The sequence below is a fragment of the Danio aesculapii genome, chromosome 23 (assembly GCF_903798145.1).
Source record: "Danio aesculapii chromosome 23, fDanAes4.1, whole genome shotgun sequence".
Classification (NCBI taxonomy): Eukaryota; Metazoa; Chordata; class Actinopteri; order Cypriniformes; family Danionidae; genus Danio; species Danio aesculapii.
The window spans coordinates 18,988,442-19,012,235 of record NC_079457.1 but is presented as its reverse complement, the minus strand read 5'-3'; the positions used below and the strand labels follow the sequence as shown (position 1 = coordinate 19,012,235).

Here is a 23,794-nt window from a genome sequence, read left to right as displayed (position 1 = left end):
TAAACCTGCCCGGTCGCCATGGATATGACATATTTGCTCAGAAAACAACACAATAATTAGCAAAGCAGAAAGATCCAGCGAGAATATGCGAACTCTGGGGTTTAAAGTGGCAGTGATCTTTTTACACACTATTGCTTTCAGACACAACATGGCAAATAGGGCACAAACAAACATATTACAAAAGAAATACACCTTAGAAACTAAGTCTGCTAAACAGAAGTTAGATAGCATGTTGTAGTAAATGTTTATTAATTATTACGGTCAATAAATCCATAAAAAAGTGGGCAATGCTATGAAATTATTTTATATAAAACAAGGTAAAGAACTAACATTAGTCTTCATGAAACTACAGTGTATTTACAAAGCTGTATAAGGCTAATTATGTAACTGTGGCATTTTTTGAATATATATACTAATTGCTATAGTGTTTTATAATTGTTATTACAGTATTTTTGGCTACTACTGCTATAATAATTCTTGCAATATGTGTAAAATGAACAATTTTAGAAGTTAATTCTTTTAGAAAATTTGAAGGATCAGTAGAAACTGAAAGCAAATGTCGATCTGCTGTCCTCTAATGACCTACTTCATTTTTTAAATCCATAAAAAGGAACATAGTTCAAAATAAAAATAACAATTGTATTTCAGAACATGGGACTAAAAACGATAGATAGATAGATAGATAGATAGATAGATAGATAGATAGATAGATAGATAGATAGATAGATAGATAGATAGATAGATAGATAGATAGATAGATACTTTAAATTTTGTCTATATAATATTTCAACAGATGTTTCAAAAGTTTCATCATGAGCAAAAGTTACACAAGTGATCGCTAAATACAAAAGTTGCGTTCGACTGTTGATATAACCATAACAACAGCCCCGTCAGTACTATCAACAAAACTAAATGAACTATAACCCCGTCATAAAGCACTGGCATTTTACCACTTTATTACATATTTACATAACACAAAAGTATAAATCACATAAAGTGCCACTGAAAATGACAAATACTTGACAGAAATTCCCCCTCCTTTATCATTTATCACCTTTATTAGCCTATATTATTTTAGATAGATAGATAGATAGATAGATAGATAGATAGATAGATAGATAGATAGATAGATAGATAGATAGATAGATAGATAGACTGTCTGTATACTTGCCTAGTGCATTCACCTTGCACTCGTGTCTTACACCTGTTAGATGCCCGATCACGCTGTGTGTGTTTGTGTATTTAAAGCTTTCACAAAATCTAACACTTCATCTAACACTTATATTTACATTACCAAGAATGACATCAAACACAAAACGAACTCCGAATTGTAGCTACTGTACACATATGCTGCAGGTAAGTGTCAGAGCCATCTATACATCTCTTCTAATCTTGTATATCTGTTTATCGAGCGGACATGTAACAACATTCAAGTCCCATGTTTTCGGAGGCGACTAAAAAGTTGTGGAGTACTTTTGGACTAGCATAGAGAAAACGCGGAGAGGTTTTCCTAAAGCGGCGTGCGTCTGTCCCGCGCGTGTAGTGTAGGTGACTGGAGGTGCGAGTTTCACTTCTCACGTTCTGCACTATAACTGACGCGTTTCAATCCCAAACAAAACACAAGCTTTATGTCAGAAACGCAAACGCTGAATTAAACCCACGCGATCAACTCTGTCATGAACACCTCATCGTATTAAACTCGCGGGTGTCACAAATAAATAGTAACAATTTAGCAGGGAGAAGCTGTTTATAGCTCATCCAGAAACAAAAGTCTTACCTGTAACGTTACTTCCTGGCTTTTCCGCGACTTTCCAACTTAGGACAAATGTTGTGTTTAAGGTGGATGACAAGTGAGCATGCGTGATCAAAGTTAGCCCATTTTTTCATTTTTTTTTTTTCTTCTGTTGTTATTATTGGATTTTCCTATTTCTAACATAGGGCGGGTCGCTCGGAAGATCTGCCCTGGAGAGCCGCTTCAGACTGGGAAGAGGAATCCTTAATTGAATATCTCAGTTAGCGCAGTGAGCGAGGGGGAAAACGCGGACTGGATTCTGCGTATCCGCCCCGGTCAGGTTAATTGCCCTATGGTATTGATCCGAGAAGCACTGCAGTGAATGATGTGGGACGTTTTATTCTGTTCGTTCATTTGACATTGTTTGGGTGTCTTATGTGATTCAAAATGATGATCTTTAAATAAAAAAGTATTATGTCTTGTCTTCTGCTCTGTTCTAACTAACTAGTAATGCATATTTGGAATGTTCCAGTAGTTATATTGTAGCATTTACATCTGCTCAGAAAGGAAACAATATGTGGAATGTGGCTGATTATATCATATATGTTTTAATTATTTTAATGGTTACACTTGTACACATATTTAGAGCATTTAAAATATTAAATTACTTTTAATTACATTATTATTGAAGGTAGTTTTGCCTAACAGAATCATGAAGGTTAAAAGACAAAACACCCTCAAGGTGCGGTGATAATGTATTTCAAAGCTGAACTTCTCCTTATCTAAATTCTGCACTCTTGTGAATTATTGACAAACAGATTATTGCTAATTAGCAGTTTTGTGATGTGCCCTGCTGGACATAAAAAAGAATAAAAGCTAATCAATAGTATAGTCAACTAACAAGGTAATGCTATGATCTTGGAAAATCAAGTTTTGCAAACATTTGCAGCTGAATTTATCACTTGAGAATTAAAAAAAAATATGTAAGAAAAAAAAACAATTAAACGCAACAACTGCGGATGTGTGTCCTTTGTTTACGTGTCAAAAAAACATTAAAAATAAAAAATATATATAATTACATAAATTGTCAAACTATATGTAAATGTCAACTTAATAATAAACAATAAAATCATCAATACTGATTGTGTGTAATACATAAGTAAATTAATTAATTAATCAATCAAAATTTTTATAAAATGTTTTTTTTAAATACCTATTCAATTAAATTCTTGAAATAATTGTGAATTTTATCAGTGCAATAAAAATAATACTGTATCAATCAATCAATACTGGTCATACATGAGCAACAAATTATACAAATATATATATATATATATATATATATATATATATATATATATATATATATATATATATATATATATATATATATATATATATATATATATTTTTTTTTTTTTTTTTTTTTTTTTTTTTTTAATAGATATATTTTTTATCACCTTGAATCCTTGAAATGACTTAAAAGAATAAGGTGAATCATAAGAAACCATTTAGCACAACATTAAAATGTATTAAAAATAATTAATACAGAAATATATACACTCACCGGCCACTTTATTAGGTACACGTCCCCAACTGCTCGTTAATGCCAATTTTAATCAGCCAATCACATGGCAGCAACTCAATGCATTTAGGCATGTTGACATGGTCAAGAAGATCTACTGCAGTTCAAACCAAGCATCAGAATGGGGAAGAAAGGTAATTTAAGTGACTTTAAACATGGCATGGAACTTGCCAGATCAGCTGGTCTAAGTATTTCATCTACTGGGAATTTTTGATCTACTGGGAATTTCACACACAACCATTTCTAGGGTTTACAAAGAATGGTCAGCAAAAGAGAAAATATCCAGTGAAAGTACCTAAAAAGTACAAATATGTACCTTATAGTACCTGAAAGGTATACAAAGGTGTACCCTAAAGATACAAAATTACCTTTAAGATATAAAAGTGTGACTGTAAGGTACAAAAGTAAGTCCCATCCCAGCAGGTTTTGCAGAGTGTTTTTGAGAATGTCTATCTATCATTCATTTTATACATTCAAGCATTATTACATACATATACATGCATGCATAAATAATTTAGCACCGTGCACTGCATCCTTGAAATTAATGTCAATTTATAAGGGGAAAAAACATAAGCACATTAAAAATGACCAATAATTTTACCAACAATGTCCAGAGGTACAGCTTTGCTTTAAGTTTTTTTTAAATATCAACATAAAAAGAACCTTTAATTTTCAGCTATTAAAAGTAGGACACAATTATATTTCATATCTGTTGCTTAATAAATATTGAAAGACATGTTCATAGTTCAAATCCCCATCCTATTATTGCCTGTAGGATACAGTTACAAACGGTACATATTTAATGACGAAACAGCGCCACAAGCCCACAATGTTCAGAGGTAAAGCTCATGTTCTGCGGTTCAGACGGTTGCGTTCATCACTTTTAAATGGTTGGTTTGAACATCGTATTACACAAAAAGAACAACTTCTCTGAGGTTACACAAAACCTAAGATAAGAACATGCAGAAAAACAGCTCAATCGATTGCTGAAGCTTCCCATAATTGCGAGCTTTCTCTAAAAAAAGATTATTCTCTCTATTTTCTAAGCGAGTGAGACAGATCCAAAAGTCCCAACAGATTCCGCTCGCCCTTCAGTCGATTCCCCTGATGGTGCAATACTGTGATACAGAATAATTATGTAGTAAGAAAGAGCAAAAATCAATACATTATTCTGCAGATCACTTGATTCAGTAATGACTAGTACAATTATTGCCATCCATTGATTCATTAGAGCGGCTCTCAAGGGCAGACCCAACAAACCCTTAGCCTTCTGACTTCTTCTCCAGTGCCATCACTAATTATGAAACATTAAAAGCTAATCGCAATGTAGGACAAGGTTAGAAGAGCCATACTGCTAGGTGGAACCACTTAAAGCAATTAGTTTCCTTCTGTCCACATATTTGGCCAGATTTTGCTTTCAAGTCACTGGTCATTGCTGTTAAGAGGAAACAACATAAACGGGATCTTCCAGCGGCGTGACATAAACAAGATTATTTTGTCATCAAAAAAGGGCAGGTGAAAATGCGTTTCACTTTGGTCTCTGTTGCTGCCTAACTGGAATGGGAGGGGTGTAGGAATAATTGGAACGAGGACAATACTTTTAGTACATTCCATGCGAACTCAACTATGCAAACAATCATTCAAACGGAAGACAACAATAGAAATTGACAAACTGATGAATATCACTTCTAACGTCTGCATTGACAAAGTGATAAAGCACTGTCCATATGGCCCTGCTGACATGTAAGCATTTTTAATGTGAGGACACCTTTGCCCTACGCAAGCAGAAAGCCTTGACACCGGATTCATCGGGTATAATCACCTCTCACATAATGAGCTTTAACACATTGTCTCCTCTCAATCGCATTGCATGAATAATACACCAAAAGAAGACACTTAAATAGTTCTAATCGTAGGTGAAAGGGAGTGACAGATATGAACGTCATTAACAAATCTCAGGCCATTTGTTCCTTTGTCACCATAAGCACAGACATAATAAACATTACCTGCAAGAAAATGTGTATAAATTAAGTAATTTAATCAATACAAAGGAACATAAATAAAAACAATTGCTTATAAATAACTTAAAGTTTAATTATTTTACAAATATTTACCAAATTAACAGAGCACTTACATTTTCCACAGTATCTTATTTTTCTAAGTTTTATTTCTTTTAGTTTGCCTGGAATACAAAATAAATATTTATAAAAATGTAAGAAGTGCTAAGTTAAATACTACTCAGCAAGCCCTGTTAAGAATCTTTTTTTCTATTGGCTACATACCATTTTTGTCAATTGACTTGTCTAATTATCTTAACTTAATTAGTTAAGCCTTTAAATTATTTTCAAAATAATTTGAAAAGTATTATGTAGCTTAACTAAACTTTACATTTCAAAATTTTAAGCTATGTTTAAACACCTGTTGAAAAAAGTTTTCTCACCCATGGATGAATGGATAGATTGATATACTGTAGAAGGGTAAATGAACGAATGGAAGGATAGATTAATAGATACTGTTCACTCTCAGAAATAAAGGTACAGGAGCTGTCACTGGGGCAATACCTTTTCAAAAGGTACATATTTGTCCCTGAAGGGTCCATAATGGTACTTTTTAGGTTTGTTAGGGCACTAAAATGCACCTCTGAGAGACCACTGTGGACTCTTTTGGTACAAATATCTTTTGAAAATGTACCGCTCCAGTGACAGTGTTGAATAGTTGTTAATGCTGTTATATAGCAATTGATTTTTATTTTTTTAAATAATAATTTTATACGAATTTTTAATAATTCTAATAATTTAGCTACATCCCAACTGTATATCAAATAATATTTGTGTTACCCTTAGCCTTTTGTATATTTTATATTAATAATTGACTTGATTTATTTATTTCGAACAGAAAAATCATACACAAAACAATTGAGCTTTACATGTGACATATTTTATCCATTTGGCATCTTTGACATATTATATGTTTGATTCCATTCGTACATTTAAATTTTATTCGTACATTTCTGTTACTTAAAAATCTGTTAAAGTGGAATATAAATCCATTTGGATTAAAACAAAGTTATTTCTAAACATTATGATTAATATATATTAACTTAGACTATGCAGATACAATGCCATTTATTCAAATATTTCATTAATTGTATGATATTTTAAACAACAAAATTGTGCTTTAAAAACTTTAATTCATCCAAAACAAAGCTTCCGGCTTCACTGAACAAACCATTAAAAGAGCAAACACTACAGTCAGAAGGAAAAGTATCATTTCTTTCTGTTTGGATACCTGTCCTCGGTCAGATCCCTGTGAGAGCGTAATTAAGGTCGACTGTGAAACTCACTGGCATATCGTGGAAGGGCAGGCAACTGGCATTTACCTTAATTAGATAAAGATATGCACAAGCAATGTCCTCTAGAAGCAGGCGCCTGTCTTCCAACCGGAAGTTAGGAGTGCTGGCAGCTGCCTGTGCGCTGGAAATAAGGAGCACTTTTCTAAGTTGATGGGTGAAGAGAGGGAGGAGGAGACCGAGAAGTTTAACCGACTGGGCAGCTGTTAGAATTTTATCCCTTCTTTGCTGACTTGAGTTAATGCTCTCTTCAGCCTTTGGCCTTGTTTTACTAAGCCAAGACACTGCAAGTAAATAAGGTTAAAAAATAAATAAAATATAGTTATCACTATTCTGACACAATTAGTAATAAAACAAAGAATCGCAAAGATCTTGTTTTAAATTTTATAGTTAACTATGCAAATTAGGTATTGGTTAATTAAACATACTAATGTAAATATATTTCTAATACAATTGTTGTTTCTTATTTTCTGACAAATTAGAGTAAACTGTTTTTGCAGAGGGGAGTTATGGAAAATTTTTTAAGCATAATTTTAAAATACTGCAGATCTGAAAATATTGCAAATGCACTCAAACAATGTTTGCTTATTGTTCAAACTACTTATTTTAAAAGAGTTGAAACAACACAATTCTTAAGTGTTTTGGGACAACTTAATTGTTTTATGTTCAATTCATTTTAATTAGTAAAAATGATTAAGTTAACTTCATGGATTTGTGTTAGGACAAGGAATGAAGGAATTGTGTGGAACCCAGCAATTTTTACAGTGTACTGTGTACTAACAGTCAGACGAAACAGTTGTGCTCTTCCATGATCTATAATGATGTACTGTATTTGAAGCTTCCGAAAGCACACAGATCCATTGTAAAATGAACACAAATGCTGCCAGGGGGTTACCGCATATCTTATGAAGCAGATTGATGTGTTTTTCGAACAAATCTATTTTTAAAATAATTTACTTAAAAATTATTTAATTCTAAACTCAAATAACTGGCAGCTGTCGAATGCTTGTTATCAACAATATCTTGGCTGATCTCTGACTCGAAGCATGACACATTTGAGGCAGAAGTTCAGAGAATAGGCACAGTAATCACTTACCAGACTATCTGCCACATAACACCACAAAGATCAAGAAAAGTTGTTGGCGTAACATTATAACTTTATACAATATATTCCTCTTATTCTTTTGCATCTTAAGGCCAGTTTATACCTGCGACCTGACTCGAACCCTGGTGCACACCTCTCAAAAAATATCTATTACTACACATCGCATCAACATGGAGCACAAAATCTGTTATTGGTCGAATTGGTAGCAGTGATGGGCGGGGTCAAAAGCTATGGCACACCAGTGGCATGACTGTTTTATCTGGATGGATACTTTTGTTTCGTGTTTATTTTATTTTTATTTTATTTAATATCATTAAATTTGTTGAACGTTTGCAGATTCCCATCTCTTTCTTCCCTGAATGAGTGTGAGTTACTTCTACAGTACACTGTTAATCTTGTAAATTACACAGTATTTCACTTGTAATATGAACAGCATTTTACTGTAGGACAGATACGCAGTATTTAACTGTATCTTAAAGTTGCCTCGTGAAAATTACAGTTTTTTTTTACAATAAAGATACACATACAATTCTGTAAATACATTTACAAATACAATTTAATTATAGTAATTTACTGGCAAGCTGCTGCCAGTAAGATACTGTAGATTCTGCATGATTTACAATGGATGCTAATTGATTACAGTGTAGCATCGAATGCATTTTCAGCATAGCATATTAACCCCATTGCCTACAAGTGTTTCGGAAGCATTATTGCAGAAAAAAGTATGGACAGAAGGCAAAGGAAAAGATACAATGGTATCATGCCATATGCAAGGTGCTGTGGGGTACAGCAATCAATCCTCTTTATACAGAGGATATCTTATTGGGTATATTTAATTTTAGGGTGAGCTGTTCCTTTAAGATCACTAATCTAAAGAACATTTTACATACAGTAAATACCTGTATAATTAAGTGTGCATGGTCTTGAACAGGTGTTTAAGTAACCAAGCTTAAAAGGACATTAACTGCTGCTCCTAATGTTTGGGAACCCCCCTGAGTAACAATGTGTTCTCCCTGTTCATTTATTTGTCCCATTTGAACACAATAACAGGTAGGTGGTCACTTCCTTAATCACTCACTCAGGAAATGAAAGTGTGGAGCCTCGTCTGCACATTACGGTATCGAATCAAAACAAAAACAATTCCGCAGAGGAGAGCACTTTATCAAATGATTTCTAATCAAGCTATTTAAATGAGTGTATTGTTATATGTAAATGTAAAAATTCTTTGCACTCATGCTTATATGTCAAAAGGGCATCTGCAGACAGTGAGTACTGTACAATATAAGTGATTTTCAACTGGTTGGTTGAGACCTGATGAAAGGGAGGATAAAACATTTCTCATACCATTTGTTACTGACGTCAATGCTTGTGTTTACAATCAAGCTCTTTAGCAGAAGCTCAACTGGCGCAACTCAACCTTTGCAAAGTGACAGCCCAAAAAAATAAGTTGCAAGTCTATTCTGACAGGGCAGAAATGCTAATTATTAGCTGCAACAAAGCATATAATAGTGCATAGTCAGGACAGCAACACAAACAGGCTTATTAGCTGCAAAAGGGAGAAGTATCTTTTAGTGTTGAGAAGAAGCAATCAGTCTCATCAAACATGACAGTATTTTGGTCAAATTAGTCATATTCGGTAATCAGCAATATAAAAATAAATATACAACAATATTACATGCAACGCTTTAAATACAAAAATTCTTTGTTTTTATGGTAAAGTGTGCCATTAGCGTTAGTGTGACCAAAGAGTAATGCAAACACTTAACAAGCCTCAATACCACAAAACTGGTGTATAATAGGTAGGATCAAAGAAACAGAGCAATGAAAATTCATTTACATGGTTTATGTGAATTATATATGACATGATAAAAAAAGTTATTTATGTTTTCAATTTGCTCAAGGCTTTTTATTATTGATAAATTATTTTTAAAGATCATCTTTAAGTGAGGGTTAAAAATGGCAGGTAATCTGCATGTTAAAATTTGTATCAATTATATCAATCTTCAAATACTTCACTTACAGTTTGCAAGTTCACCTGGGATAGAATTGTCATATTCAAAGGGCTGTATGCAGGGGCGGACTGGCCATAGGGAGCACCGGGACATTTCCCAGTGGCCTGACGGCCAATCTGGCCTGCCACCGTGAGTCTGGCCTGCCGTGCAATATCACCCCCCCACCCCCCAGTCCGCACCTGGTTGTATGATTTCCACGATGAAGAAAACCGTGACGGAAATCATAATCCATAATCCAGTCATAATCCAAAAAGTTAGTGAGTTTAGCAAATTTTGGATGAATAAATGCAAATTTGTAAATATTAATCCACAAAAAGACTATTTAAACAACTTAATGTTACTACTTGATATGTTTGTCTAGGTAAATGATGTAGTTTCGTTTACTATAGGAAAAACAGTCTGACATCTGATGCTAATTGTGTTTTTAACATCTACCGTCTCACTATACGAGTACACGGACACATGAAATTCATCTCCAGAGCAGCTCTTAATGAGTCACTTAACGAGCAACTCAGTTTCATTCTGAGGAAATATCACAAACATAGAAACTCATAGGAGCATATTGACCACAACCAAACAAAGAAATGTTTGGCTGAACATGAAGAAATTCATTCATTCACTTCATCATTCACTTTCCTTTGGCTTAGTCACTATTTCAGAGGTCGTCACAGGGAATGAACCGCCAACTATTCCAGCATAGATATTACGCAGCGGATGCCCTTCCAGTTGCAATCCAGAACTGGAAAACACCCACACACTCTTGCATTCACACACATACTCATTCACTTTGGCCAATTTAGCTTATTTAATTCACTTAGCGCATGTCTTTAGACTGTTAGGGAAACTCACACGAGGAGGAAACCCACACAAACACGGAGAACATGCAAACTCCCCACAGAAATGCCAACTGACCCAGCCAGGACTCAAAACAGTGACCTTCTTGTTGTGAGTCGACAGCGCTAACCACTGAGCCACCGTGCTGCCCCATGAAGAAATTGTTACGGATAAGGTTTAAAATATAACAATGACAAAAGTAGTCAATAAATAAATAAATAAATAAACTCAATAATAATAAAATAAATTGTCAAAATAAAGTTTTAATAGGAGAAATAGTGACGCGTGTCACTATTTAAATAAAAAACTGTATAAAACAACAAAATGGCCCAAAAAATTGGAACTGACCAAAAACCTTTTAAAGGCTGGTCAACCTGGCATCCCCAGCCAACCAGCTTAGGCTGGTTTAAGATGTTTTTTTTTCCAGCAAGAGTGATAATACTAATAACAATCATCATCATCATCATAATAACTTATTCACACAAAATCTCCTGTCTTCACAAAAACATATCAAAATAAAAATTTGGTTGAACATAAAAATGATGATAATAATACCAGAGGGACTGAACTTTTGTAAAAACAAAGTTTAAAAATTGTAAAGTAAACAATTTTAAATGACAAACTTTTAAGTAGCGAACATTAGCAAACTTTTAGGTAGTGAAGTTGGCCATTTTAAAAACAAAAAAGTAAATAATTAAAAAAGGTCTAAAATAAGCCCTTTCTGAGAGACTAAAGATCACCTAGACCAGGGGTCAGGAACCTTTTTTCAGCAAAGAGCCATTTCGGATTTTTTTGGCAAATGCATTTTTTTAAAGAGCCATTAGGGATATATATGTAGCATCACATGTTGAGCAAGTCCATGTATTAATAAAGTACATTTTTTAGAATTTCTCTCATTTCACCACTCATGAACATTGTTTGAATTCTATGGCGCAAGGTTACCTAAGAAATGTAAGTGGCAAGCCCTTTATTGGAGTCTTGATTCAAATTAATCCATAGCGCCGCACACATGCATTGGTTGAAACGTCCTTTTATTCTTATTCATTTTGCTGTAAAAATATACAATAAAAGGTAATCTTATTTTTATTTTCAATAGGAAACAGATTTTTAGTGACAGTTAAAAATTTTTATTGAAGGGAGACAGCTGGAGAGCCACAATTTTTTGGTCAAAGAGCCACATGTGGCTCCCGAGCCATTGGTTCCCTACCCCTGACCTAGACAGTTCCCGTCTAATAATATTAATAAAAATATCATACTAAAATTATTAAAGGAATAATCACACTTTAATTTATACTTTAATTTTAAGCAAAATAAATTAAATTGAGAATTAATACACATTTCACAGAGCTCCCTTAAAAATTCAATCATATAAGATGTAAAACTCTGTAAATGTAATTGTAAAATGCTAAAATGCATAACTTTCATTATTAAATTAATTAAACCCATATTTTGATTCTTAAAAAGTAATAATTAAAGCAGAATCAGAAATAATTCAACTGTAAAAAGATATTTGGACAAAAAAATGAAACCGTATTAGCGATTAAAATAAATCTGAAACTATAAGTCACTATAAAATACTGAATATCCAGTTTAAATTGATATAAATTGAACTTCTACACCCTTAAGGACACTTTTTGTAACTGTGTTAGAAGAGCAAACAAATAAATTCAATTAAAAAAAAAATCTGGTTCCCAAAGTAAAACCAGTGAAAAGGCACTATTACAAAAGGAGGTAGTCCAGTGTTCGGTGTTTATTAATGCCGTCTACCAATAATGCTCATAGTGCAGCCATATGGTGCCGATAAGATATCTGGGTGCAGAGTTAAAATCTAATTTTAATAAATTCTTAATCAGCTTGTAGGATACTGAAACAACATAGTTAATGGAAATGTGTGGAGTCAGCGAGGTCTTTTGCAGTCGTGGTCTTTAATAAGATTTGAGAGGCATTACAACAACACAGCAGTCAATGTCACGTTGAGCTGCTCTCTCTGTCTGTAACTCAAGTGCAGAAGGAAGAAAAAAAAGGAAAAGGAGAGCGACGAGCGGGGAGAGGAAAACATGGTCATCTGTTTCAGAAGAGACGGAATGTGATCTCTAGGGGAGAGAGTTGCAGGAGCTGTATATCACATATCATCTTCTCTGATCATTCACGCTTTCTAATTACTGAAGGTGAGGAGGGCCATAATTTTATCGTATTTGTTTTGCATCGCTGCAAAAATAGAAAATGAGGGCTTGCAGAGCTGTACCAATTTACTTCATTTCGACCTTGATTAAAAGAAAATTAATTGCCACATCTCTCATTATGTTGCGAGCGGCATTTGATGACTGGAATGGAAAAACTAAAAAAAAAAAAGGAATGAAAAAAAAAAAAAAAAAACAAGATGCACAGCCTCAATGGGAGTGCAAGCTCGACCCGCATGTTCAGGAGACAACACATTCTTTTAATGATGAAAATAAACAGGCCTTTTAACACAAGCATCACAAGACAATGTCAAAGATATTAGTCTTAATATCACAGCGGTTTTCTTCATGGTGCTTAACAGCGGAAGAGACCTTGTAACTTTGCCATTTTGTCTAGCGCATCCTTCGCAAAACACAATTAAATCTTTGAACCGAGCTGCACTAAGCTTTGTTAAGTTGAGGAGACGAGCCACTGAGCAGAACTTTATGTTGACTGGCAAAACAAGAGAAGATGAGACGGGATCTAAACAGATCACCGTATGAAGACAATGAAACAAGACAAGCCCTGCAAGCAGCAGAGTCCAAACGTCAGTGAACGCCTGAAAAATCTGTAATGTCTTCAATTAAACCTATGAATGAGCATTTCAGGATAACAAGGCCACATAGGTCTGGGTGGTTTAGATGGTAAGCAAACAATGATTTCCCGTAATCAGCTGCTTGGATGCAGGAGAAATGAGATGGAATAAAGATCTGAATGAATTTTGCAAGAGCCAAGGTGAATGGGTCTCTGAAGTATTTGTAAAAGGGCATGGCTTGTGGGCAGTGTTGGGTAAGTTACTACACAAAAGTAATTATTGACCCAACTGCCCAAATCAGTCATTAATGGAAATGATAACTTTGCATGACCCTAATAAAAAAGGAGGTATATATATATATATATATATATATATATATATATATATATATATATATATATATATATATATATATATATATATATATATATATATATACACATATTATATTATATATATATATATATATATATATATATATATATATATATATATATATATATATATATATATATATATATATATATATATATATGCACACATATGTATATATACTCACACAGGTGAATTCAAAATTATTAGCCCCTCTGTTTATTTTTTTCCCTAATTTCTGTTTATCCAGGAGAAGATTTTTTTTTTTTCAACACATTTCTAAACAGAATAGTTTTAATAATTCATTTCTAATAACGGATTTATTTTATCTTAAAACAAATAAGACTTTCACTAGAGGAACAAAATATTATCAGACACACTGTAAAAATTGCATTGCTCTGTTAAAGATAATTTGGGAAATATTTAAAAAACAGAAATAATTCAAATGGGGGCTAATAGTTCTGACCTCAACTAATGTATATATATATATATATATATATATATATATATATATATATATATATATATATATATATATATATATATATATATATATATATATATAAAGAACTTACTCAGCAAATTATATTTGTTTAACATAAACCACAATTACTCTGCTTCTTTGAAATATTTATAAAGAACTGTTACATTTATTTACATTATTTCGGAGAGGTACATAATACGAAACTGAAATTAAATTACCTAAAAATGAAAAGTAATTCCTTACTTAAAAAAAAAGGTACTGTAATTACAGTATTTACTTTGTAACTAATAACACCCAACACTGCTTGTGGGCAGCTCCTGGTCAGCATTGGAAGTCTCATTGAAGGCCATTCCAACTTGTGGCCAACAGAAGATCTACTGTAGTAAAATATGTAAAATATGCTAATGGAGGGAACGTGTCACAAAACAGAGCATTCCATTCTGTTGAGTGTAAGGATGCACAGCCCAGACTAATAAAGTGCCTATGATGACCCCTATCCAATGTCAAAAATATCTACAATGAACATGTGAGAGTTGAACATGGACCTTTAAACAGTGGAGGAGGGTCTCCTGGTCATATGAGCCCCATTTGCCAATGCCTAAGTACACAGTTTACTTAAAGAAGCATCAGCAGTAGAGAAGAAAAGCCAGTAGAGGGAGTGTGATGCTCTGGCAAATGTTCTGATGGGAACTCCTAAAATTTGATACACGAACTACCTAAAATGTCTTGCAGACCAGGTACATCCTTTCATGACAATGGTGTTATATAGTAAAGTGTCTTCATTCGCCTGTATAATGCTTCACATATTGCTCAGGAATGGTTTGAGGAACATTACGAAGGGTTCAAGGTGTAGCCCAGGAATTCAAATCCCCCAGTCTCAATCCAATTGAGTAACTGTGGGAAGTACTGGAGCAGCAAGTTTGATTCATGGAAGCTCCACCTTGCAACCTACACAAATTGAAGAATCTGTTTTGGGAGCACAGGAAGAACTACCAAAAATAAAAAGGTGGTCATACTGTTTTGGCTCATTAACGTTTGTGAAATATGCCCATATTATTAGGTACACTAGTACAAATGCTTATCGAGCAAAATTTCTAACCAGACTCTAGCATGTCTGCAACTCAATGCACTTAACCCATCCTGTGATGATTTCTTGAACATGACAGTGACATCACTATACTTAAGTTCTAAGAACAAATGCAATGCTAAAAAAAAAACACATTTCATATTAAATCAAAACGTAATGCCAAATAAAAGTTTTTTCAGAGTTTTGGACGCCGTTAAATTCAATTAGCTGTTCTCAGTGTTTCCATATTTCAGTTGCATCTACCTTATAATCCACATTCTGCACAGTTTTAGTGCTTTTTCTTCTTCTTCTTTGTCTGCATCTATAAATCCCTCTTCACCCCCTTTCCTGCCATCCTCTCTTTTGGATAAGCCACCATATGTCTCAGAGGATCAACTTTGAAAGTTTTCTGAGAGCGCGGTGTATGATTACACGAGAATTTCTCACAGACAGGGATCTCCAGAAGAAGGAAAATGCTAAATGCTATTTTAGAAATGAAATCCTCTTTCATGCATCTGCACCTGTCCCCCTCTGAGAACCCAGAGAGCAGATGCCTGATGGGGGAGTTTCGCCCGTACGCACACCTCATTCTGAAATATTTATATGCTTTTGACACTCTGCGATGGGGGGTGAGACAAAGGGTGCTCTGTGCCCTGTGCATTTGGTCTTGTATACTAATCTCTCATTTGACGCGGAGCTATTTCAGCTGTTTATCTCTTCACTGAATCATTAGCCGCATTCAGAGTTTGGTCCAATCAAACTCCCATCGAGCTCCCAATGTAATAATTCATAACACACTTCAATCAAATAATATTATGCACCCTTAAATTAATTAAATGCAAACTTCATTTATTTACTGCTAATATTACTGTATAAAGGAAGTACCAAGATTAGACAGACTCAGCTCTGATCCGTTTCCTAATGGAAGGGGACTAGCAAGAAAACATTGAGTGCTAGTGCACAGTGCTAGCAACTCTAAGGTCATGGGTTCACTTCCTAAGGAACATGTGTACTGATACAGATTAAATGCGTTAAAATATGCATAAATACTCACAGATTGTTCATTAAGCAATAGTTGTGTTCATAACATTACATACCCTATTTAAATGATATGATTCAACACAATATCATGTCTAAATGTTTACATCCCCTTGATTTTCAATATCCTGTGTTGCTTCATTGAATCTTGGTATCATTGAGCCACTGAAAGGAAGATGAAAAGCATGCTGGGAATAAAAAAATATTTTACACATTTACACAAGAGACTACAATTGAAAGAAGGCTATGCAAAAACATATTAATGCTCAAGGATGAAACATAATGTGGTATAGTCCCATTATTTACTCTCTGTTTACTTATTCAAATTTTCTATTTAAAGGGCACCTATGATGAAAATTATTTTTGCAAGCTATTTGGACCCACTGTGTGTGTCCACAGTCATATTAGGGTGATATAAAAACAATAAGTCTCTTTTTTTTTTTTATTTCCTGACGTTAAAATAGGATCCAAATCCCACTCATTTTGAGGCCTACTCAGTTTCCCTACACACCAAATTGATTGACAGCAGCTTATTAACAATAATTATCTAATATTAATTAATTATTAATTATTTTCTGTAGTAACGCAATTAATCATACCAACAAGACAGGAAGTGCACAAAGCAACCGAGGTTAATAGATCTGTTCAGCTCTCTGTGATCATCAATCATCATCAAATGTGATCAAGAATGAGTTTTACAAGTGTAAAACGTTTTTAAAACAGTGAATGTTTGTAATGAATTACAGTGATTTTACCGTCTTTATCACCACAGTCGCATGTCAGTACAAGTCTACAACAAATACATCAAATAACCATTGGGAAAGTTTTTACTGTAGTATTTCTCACAAACGGTATGTGAGATCTGCTTCCTTCATGTCGGTCACTGCTGTTTATCTGACACACCGGAGACCAAGGCACACTCTGACAGGCACGTGGTAACAGTGGGCGGGGAGAACTAGCATTAAAGGCTCATTTCTAAGGGGTATAATAAATAATCTGATGGGTGTTTTAAACTGAAACTTTACAGACACATTCTGCAGACAGAAAGACTTATCTTGAAAAGGGGTAAAATAGGTGCCAAAAAAACACCAATTGACTTCCATAGTAATTAATTTTTTTCTACCATGGAAGTTGATGGGTGCCAGCTTCAAAATATCTTCTTTTATGTTCAACAGAAGAAGAAAATGCATAAAGGTTTAAAACCACATGATGGAGAGTAAACTATCTATCCCTTTAAGAATCAAAGAAAATGTGTGAATCAGTTATTATAATACATATTCTGGTGGAAGTGTGTAAACTTATGAGAAGAGCTGTTTGCTTCTGATAAAGCATCCTGGAATCGCTTGCAGGTTGTGTAAATGCATCATGCGGAGCGCTCAAGTTCACGCCAGTCATTCCGGGTAAGTTATGACAGCTCAGTGGCTCTGACCGTAGCATACCAAGTCATTACGGGCAGAATGGGAGGCATCTGAATAATTAATCAAAATAATGTAAAATAATCCAACAAACCTTTCCTCTCTCTCTCTTTCACCTGTTTGCTGCCCTCAGAGTGCAACAGATCTGCTGGGAGGGGTAAAGGAGGTGCCCTTCAGGTTAAGCATTAAAAAATAAAATGACTGTATACTTGGGACCGGCCCTTTGACACCTCTTTAGCATCTACAGCTTTTGCCACTTTGTTAATACGATGAAAGACGAGGTACCAGACTCTGCTGAAAAAGGCTGGAGTGGAAATATTGAACGCTTTCTTGCTGAGTAAAATGGAAAAATGTAATCCGAATGCAGAGAAATCATGTGCTTTGAGAGTCCACCACATAAAAGCATATGTGCCTGTTCTGTAAATGATGCAAACATCGTAATGTGGTCAGTGGTGAGCTTTAAAGGAGCAGCTCGTAGCACTTACTGTCCATCTGCCACGGGCATTAGACTCCTATTGAACAGTCCACGAGTCTGTTAAGAGAAAAGGGAATCATTTTCTTTTAGTTCGTAGATGGGAAGGTACTGTATGTGAGTGCTCGTTTGGGATATCGTCATGGAACATATGGTTTAAGCGCAAATGTGCATCCGCTACAAGAGAAGGTCTTCATTGATCCCGGAGCTTTTCTCTGGCAGAATCTGCAAATTCTGTTTATTAATCATGACTACAGTTGCTGCACTGGATACTGTGCCCAACTTTAATGGGCCGACTAAAGGCGTGATATGTGAGTAAGGAGAAGCAAGGGCAACCGTGTTTTGTGTAAAACAAACTAAGGCCAGAAGCCATGCGCCGCTTTGGAAGGTAATAGTCGCTGGTTGATGAAGGTCTCTATTTTAGATAGCAGTAAATCCCCCTCTTCTGCTCCCAACCCCCTCTTTTCAGATATCAGCCCTTGAAAGTGTTCAGTTTTAGGACACAGGGAGGTCACACCTGTTGTGGAACTTGATAGAAGGCTTATTTATAAACTTTCAGCCCTCCAGATTCTTCCTACAGAGAAAATGCTGACATACACAGGGGAGGCCGGAGGGGGTGAAAAGCGTGTTTATGAAAAGTGCACCAACTGGAAAATCCATAAAACTTTGAAATGATGAAATTAACGAGCAATCTGATCGGGTTTCCTCAGGACCAGCGAGGAAAAGTGTGGTTTTTTTAGTCTCCCGTTGAAAGGAGAATGACGGAGAGAATACTGGAAGTTCCTCTACATTTTAATTTAGTTAAGACATCGGATTACTATTAACCTTTTTAAAAGACCACACCGAGTTATACAACGGACGCCTCGTAACTGTTAGTCGAATAAAGCCAGTCAGTAAATGTCAAAACTTTTGGAGACAAATTCACTGTTCGGTTACTTTAAAGAAGAACTTCAGTGGATTGCCCATTTCTTTGCCAGCGTTAAATGTCCCTGTAAACAAAAAAGCAAAGCCAGTTGGGGCCAGTTAAAGGTTCTGCTAGTATATTGCCTAAATTTAGGCTCTGAGTTATGTCCTATGGGGCATTTGGGTGGGATCATTTGACGTATGAAAAGTTCTGCAAATGCTGAGTGGATTTGCAGTATAAGGGGTAATATTATGTTGGTGGAGAAGACCTCCAACCCGTGACAGATAGCCTGACAGGTGTTAGAGAAGGCAACACAGTGTCAAATGAACCTCTCATTTAGAAATGTGAAAGTTGCTGACTTTTTTTAAACCTCAAGTAACATGTTTGCTAGGAGCGAGCTCCGAATATGACTAAAAATCAGCTCCTTTTGCTGTGATCTGTTTTCCACCAAAGAAAGACAGATGGAAATACTTCCACACATGCTGTCTGTCACAAAGTCTTTTTTTCCATCCCATATAAGACAGAAAAAGTGGCATAGATGAGTCTGACATTGATACACTCAACTGCGTAATCAAGTTCAGTCGGAGCTGATCTGATTGCACCTGTGAAGCCATTTTTAACATGCTTGATCAACTTTAGTGGATTAGTGTCTAATTGACTTACAATATGTTAGACAGACAAATATGAAATGGGAGGACAATTTCAATACCTTTGTATTTCACTTCAAACCTACTCTCAAAAACCTTGTAATAATGCACAAACGTATTGCATTCCCAATATGGAAACATTGAGCTGAATCACCAAAAAATAGCATTCCCCAAAAAATTTTGTATTTTGTCAGAACAAAAATGCCTTTCTCCACAAAAAAATGTTACTTAACAAATAAACTTTGTCTTCTCAAAAAGGTTTTCTGTTCACTTGCAAAAACATTGCATTTCCCTAAGAAACTTTGAGTTCTCTGGCAAATATATTGTGTTGCCCCAAGAAACTGTATTTTCTGGCAAAATTACTACATTCCTCCAAGAAATCTTCTGTTCTCTCATAAAAATTTTCTGACAAGAAATATTGTGTTCTCTGGCAAAAGTTTCCCATTCCCCTTCTCTGTCAAATGTATTGCGGTCTCGCAAAAACGTAGAATGTTCTTTCAATAATACGTTCCCCCACGACACTTTGTGTTCTTTGATAAAAAAAAAAGTATAATGTTCCCTCATGGGAAACATTGCACTGTAAAAAGCAATTAGTTGACTTAAAAAAATAATAATAAATAAATAAATAAAAACTTACCACACCCATTGCCTTAAAACGTTTAAGTAAATGAACTATGCATAATTATTAAGTTAGGTCAACTGAACAGCTCCAAGTTACAATGGTTCTACTCACTTTTTGAATAAAGTCAACTTGTAACTTTTATTAAAAAAATTTTCAGGGGTTTTCCACCTTTTATTTGGGATAGGATAGTGGAGGACAGACAGGAAAACATTGGGAGCAGAGAGAGGGGACGTTTGGGCATAGGACCTTGAGTCGGTAATCAAACTCGGGTCGCCCTGAGCACTATGCTATATGTCAGCGGACTTCACCACTAAGGTAATTGACACAGATGACTTGTCACTTTTAAGATAATGTATTTACTTACTTTAAGTAAATTAACTAATAGTTTTTTTTCAAATGGGTTCACTGGCAAAAGTATAGCATTCTCCCAATAAACTGTCAATTTTCTTCCAAAGCTATTATGTTTCCTTACATAAGCTTGCACTCAAATTGCTTCCGACTTCATATTTGTAATCACAAAATCTTGAACAAAATTTCTCCACTGGAGAAAAAAAATGGGAAAGAATGCAGAAATATTTGATCATCACCACATCTCCTTAAGAAATAATACGTTTTTGTGCTGAATTTAAAGCACCTGAGATATGCTATCTGTTCAACTTGGCTTTATGCAACCATTAGAAAACATCCGATCAGTTCTAAGCACAACATAGAGCATAAGTAAGAGGACACTCTGACGGGCATCTGGATATAAAATTACTCACCTGTGCCAATACCACTCAATAAAACAGATATCCCAAACGACAGAACGTGATACTGCACAAATTGATGGCACAAACCAGATTGCTTCACAAGGATTTCTCCACCGACAACGCACACCACAGTTTTGGCTTTAAAAAATGGTGACACCTTTTAAGGTGACCCTCCAGAATGCGTCTTATGAAATTACAACAGACAGAAATCCATTTGCAACTGTGTTCTAACTCTGAGATTACATTGTTGCCATAGAGTCTCGCTGCAAATTAATTTGGAGGTTCATTTCATATTTTATTCCAATGGAGAGTGGTAGGAAAATTAAATCTCTGCTTCAAACATTCCTGTGCATGTTATTTTATTTCTGCGGGGGGTAACCCCACAGCAAACATGCACTAGTTACGACTACTTTTTGAATCACCATTACCTGGGATTCAAGACCAGTGATTGCAAACCGATTTGAAATGATTTCTCACAAGATCCTAATGTTTCATTCCAGTCAGTCTGCAATCACACTTGCAGGGAACACTCAAATGATGTGATGACATTACATGATTTAGGTGGGCATGTACTGGCGCACGCTGCATGTGAAGAAAACAGCTCATTTGCCTCAAGGGCTATTTGACCTTGGATAAAGCGCTATCATTTTTACATGGACCTTAATTAGGCTTTCATCGACCAGCATCTCCTTCTCATCTCCACATTTTAATGTCAAAGTGAGAAATTCTCAGTTAAGTGCTTTTGTTGAACTACTGGTGAAAATGTTTGACATATTATCTAAAAGAAAAAAAGAGCAGGTTAGCATATTAACGGCTATTTGACACATTTTACACCATCTGAATCATTTGCTAGCACATTTCATGAGGATATTTTAAGATACAAGATAAAAAAAAGAATTAGTCAGGTATATTGTTTTCCATCAGGCATATAAAGTATATGTTTGTTTTTTTACATTGAGATGTTTTGAAGAATGTTTGTAGCCACTGCTCAGCAAACAATTTTGTGTTTAATTTACGTCTAATAGACATCTAAACATAGACAGCTTGGCTAAAGCAAGGCTAAACTTGGGCTGTCAGTGAAAATCTAATAGACATCTAAGAATAGCCCAAAACTAGGCTAAAGTCGTCAAATAGACAGACTTTATATGTGTAGTCATTCATTTCTGCTTATTTGATGACTAGTCTAGTTTTGGCCTATTCTTGGGCATCTATTAGATTTTTACTGACAACCCAAATTTAGCCTTGTTTTAGCCAAGACAACTATGTTTAGATGTCTATTATACATCTATTAGACATCTTTTAAAAACAAAAACTGCTTGCAGGGAGACATCCATAGCAGGAAAAAAACCCTATGGAATTTTCCAACATTCTTCAAAACATTTTATTTTGTGTTCAACAGAAGAAACAATATTTTATTGTAACATTAATATTAGCAATTAAGGGTAATTAATAGGTTCACATTCATATATAAATACAATGTACTATTCTTCATTGCTATATTTGGTCTCACTTTATTTTGATGGTCCGTTTGTTGAATTCAAGTTACATTTCATCTACATGCCATCTAATTCTCATTAGATTATAAGTAGACTGTTAGGTTGGGGTTAGGGTTAGTGTAGGTCGACATGTACTTGCAAAGTTTCTTATAACGTCTGTTAAAGGAGCAGTATTAACAGATATTAAGCAGACAGGCTACTAATATTCAAATGGACCATCAAAATAAAGTGCCTCAGCAAAAAGGTTGCTGGTTCGAGTCCAGCTGAACCAGTTGGCATTTCTTTGTGGAGTTTGCATGTTCTGCCTGTGTTGGCATGAATTTCCTCCAAGTGCTCTGGTTTACCCCACAGTCCAAACACATGCGCAATAGGTGAATTGAACTAAATTGACCAAAGTGTAAGAGTGTGTGTGTGAATGTGAGCATGTATGGGTGTTTCCCAGTACTGGGTTGAGGCTGGAAGGGCATTCGCTGCGTATAACATATGCTGGATAAGTTGCCGGTTCATTCTGCGGGGGTGACCCCTGATAAATAAGGGACTAAGCCAAAGAAAAATGAAAAAATGAATGAATGTTTTTTCTTCAAATAAATAATGAGAATAACTTTCAAAAAAATCCCCCAATTTTTAACATGGTACTCTAATAAACAGTAGTGTCTGTAAAATGAACATTGCCACTTTGTGCATTTACTAAAGTTAATCAATTGAACGTCATTTTAAAAAGAAAAAAAAACTACAGATTTTTTTTTTATCCAAAACCTCACACACACAAAAAAATCCCATCATATTTGAAGCATCAAACTTATTGAAAGCCCCCCTGCATCTGACACAGACCGTGTGAGTGATTTTGGATGTGGAGGCTCTTATACCCTGTGGGGGGACTTGGGAGCCATGTGTCGACATGCACCACACTGATCTCTACATTGCCTGGCCTTACCGGGAGCAGGAGAGAAGGGGCGGAACAGAGGCTCTCCAGATGTTCTCCATCACAGGGCCACGGGGGAGAACTGCACCGCATCGTAACACCTGCTTCTGGAAGAAAGAAGAAGAAAAAAAAAAACATGAGCACTGCGAATGACAGGAAAACAGCTCATTTTATAACATACACTATAATGGCAGAGCTGCTTTTCTGGCAGCATTTCTACTGTCCTAAGCTTCTT

The 23,794-nt window shown here is 35.1% G+C and overlaps 1 protein-coding gene across 2 annotated transcripts in view; it reads right to left on the bottom strand.

Moving 5' to 3' along the window:
- casz1 (castor zinc finger 1) overlaps positions 1–23,594 on the bottom strand; it is a 328,648-nt gene extending 305,054 nt beyond the window's left edge. The window contains exon 1 of one of the 2 annotated variants that reach the window (XM_056448846.1): positions 23,572–23,594. The gene's annotated coding sequence lies outside the window, so the exon portion shown is untranslated. Of the gene's footprint in view, positions 1–1,777; positions 1,913–23,571 lie in introns of those variants that run through there. The other variant, XM_056448845.1, reaches the window with a different exon arrangement.
- Between the last annotated feature and the right edge of the window lie 200 nt (positions 23,595–23,794).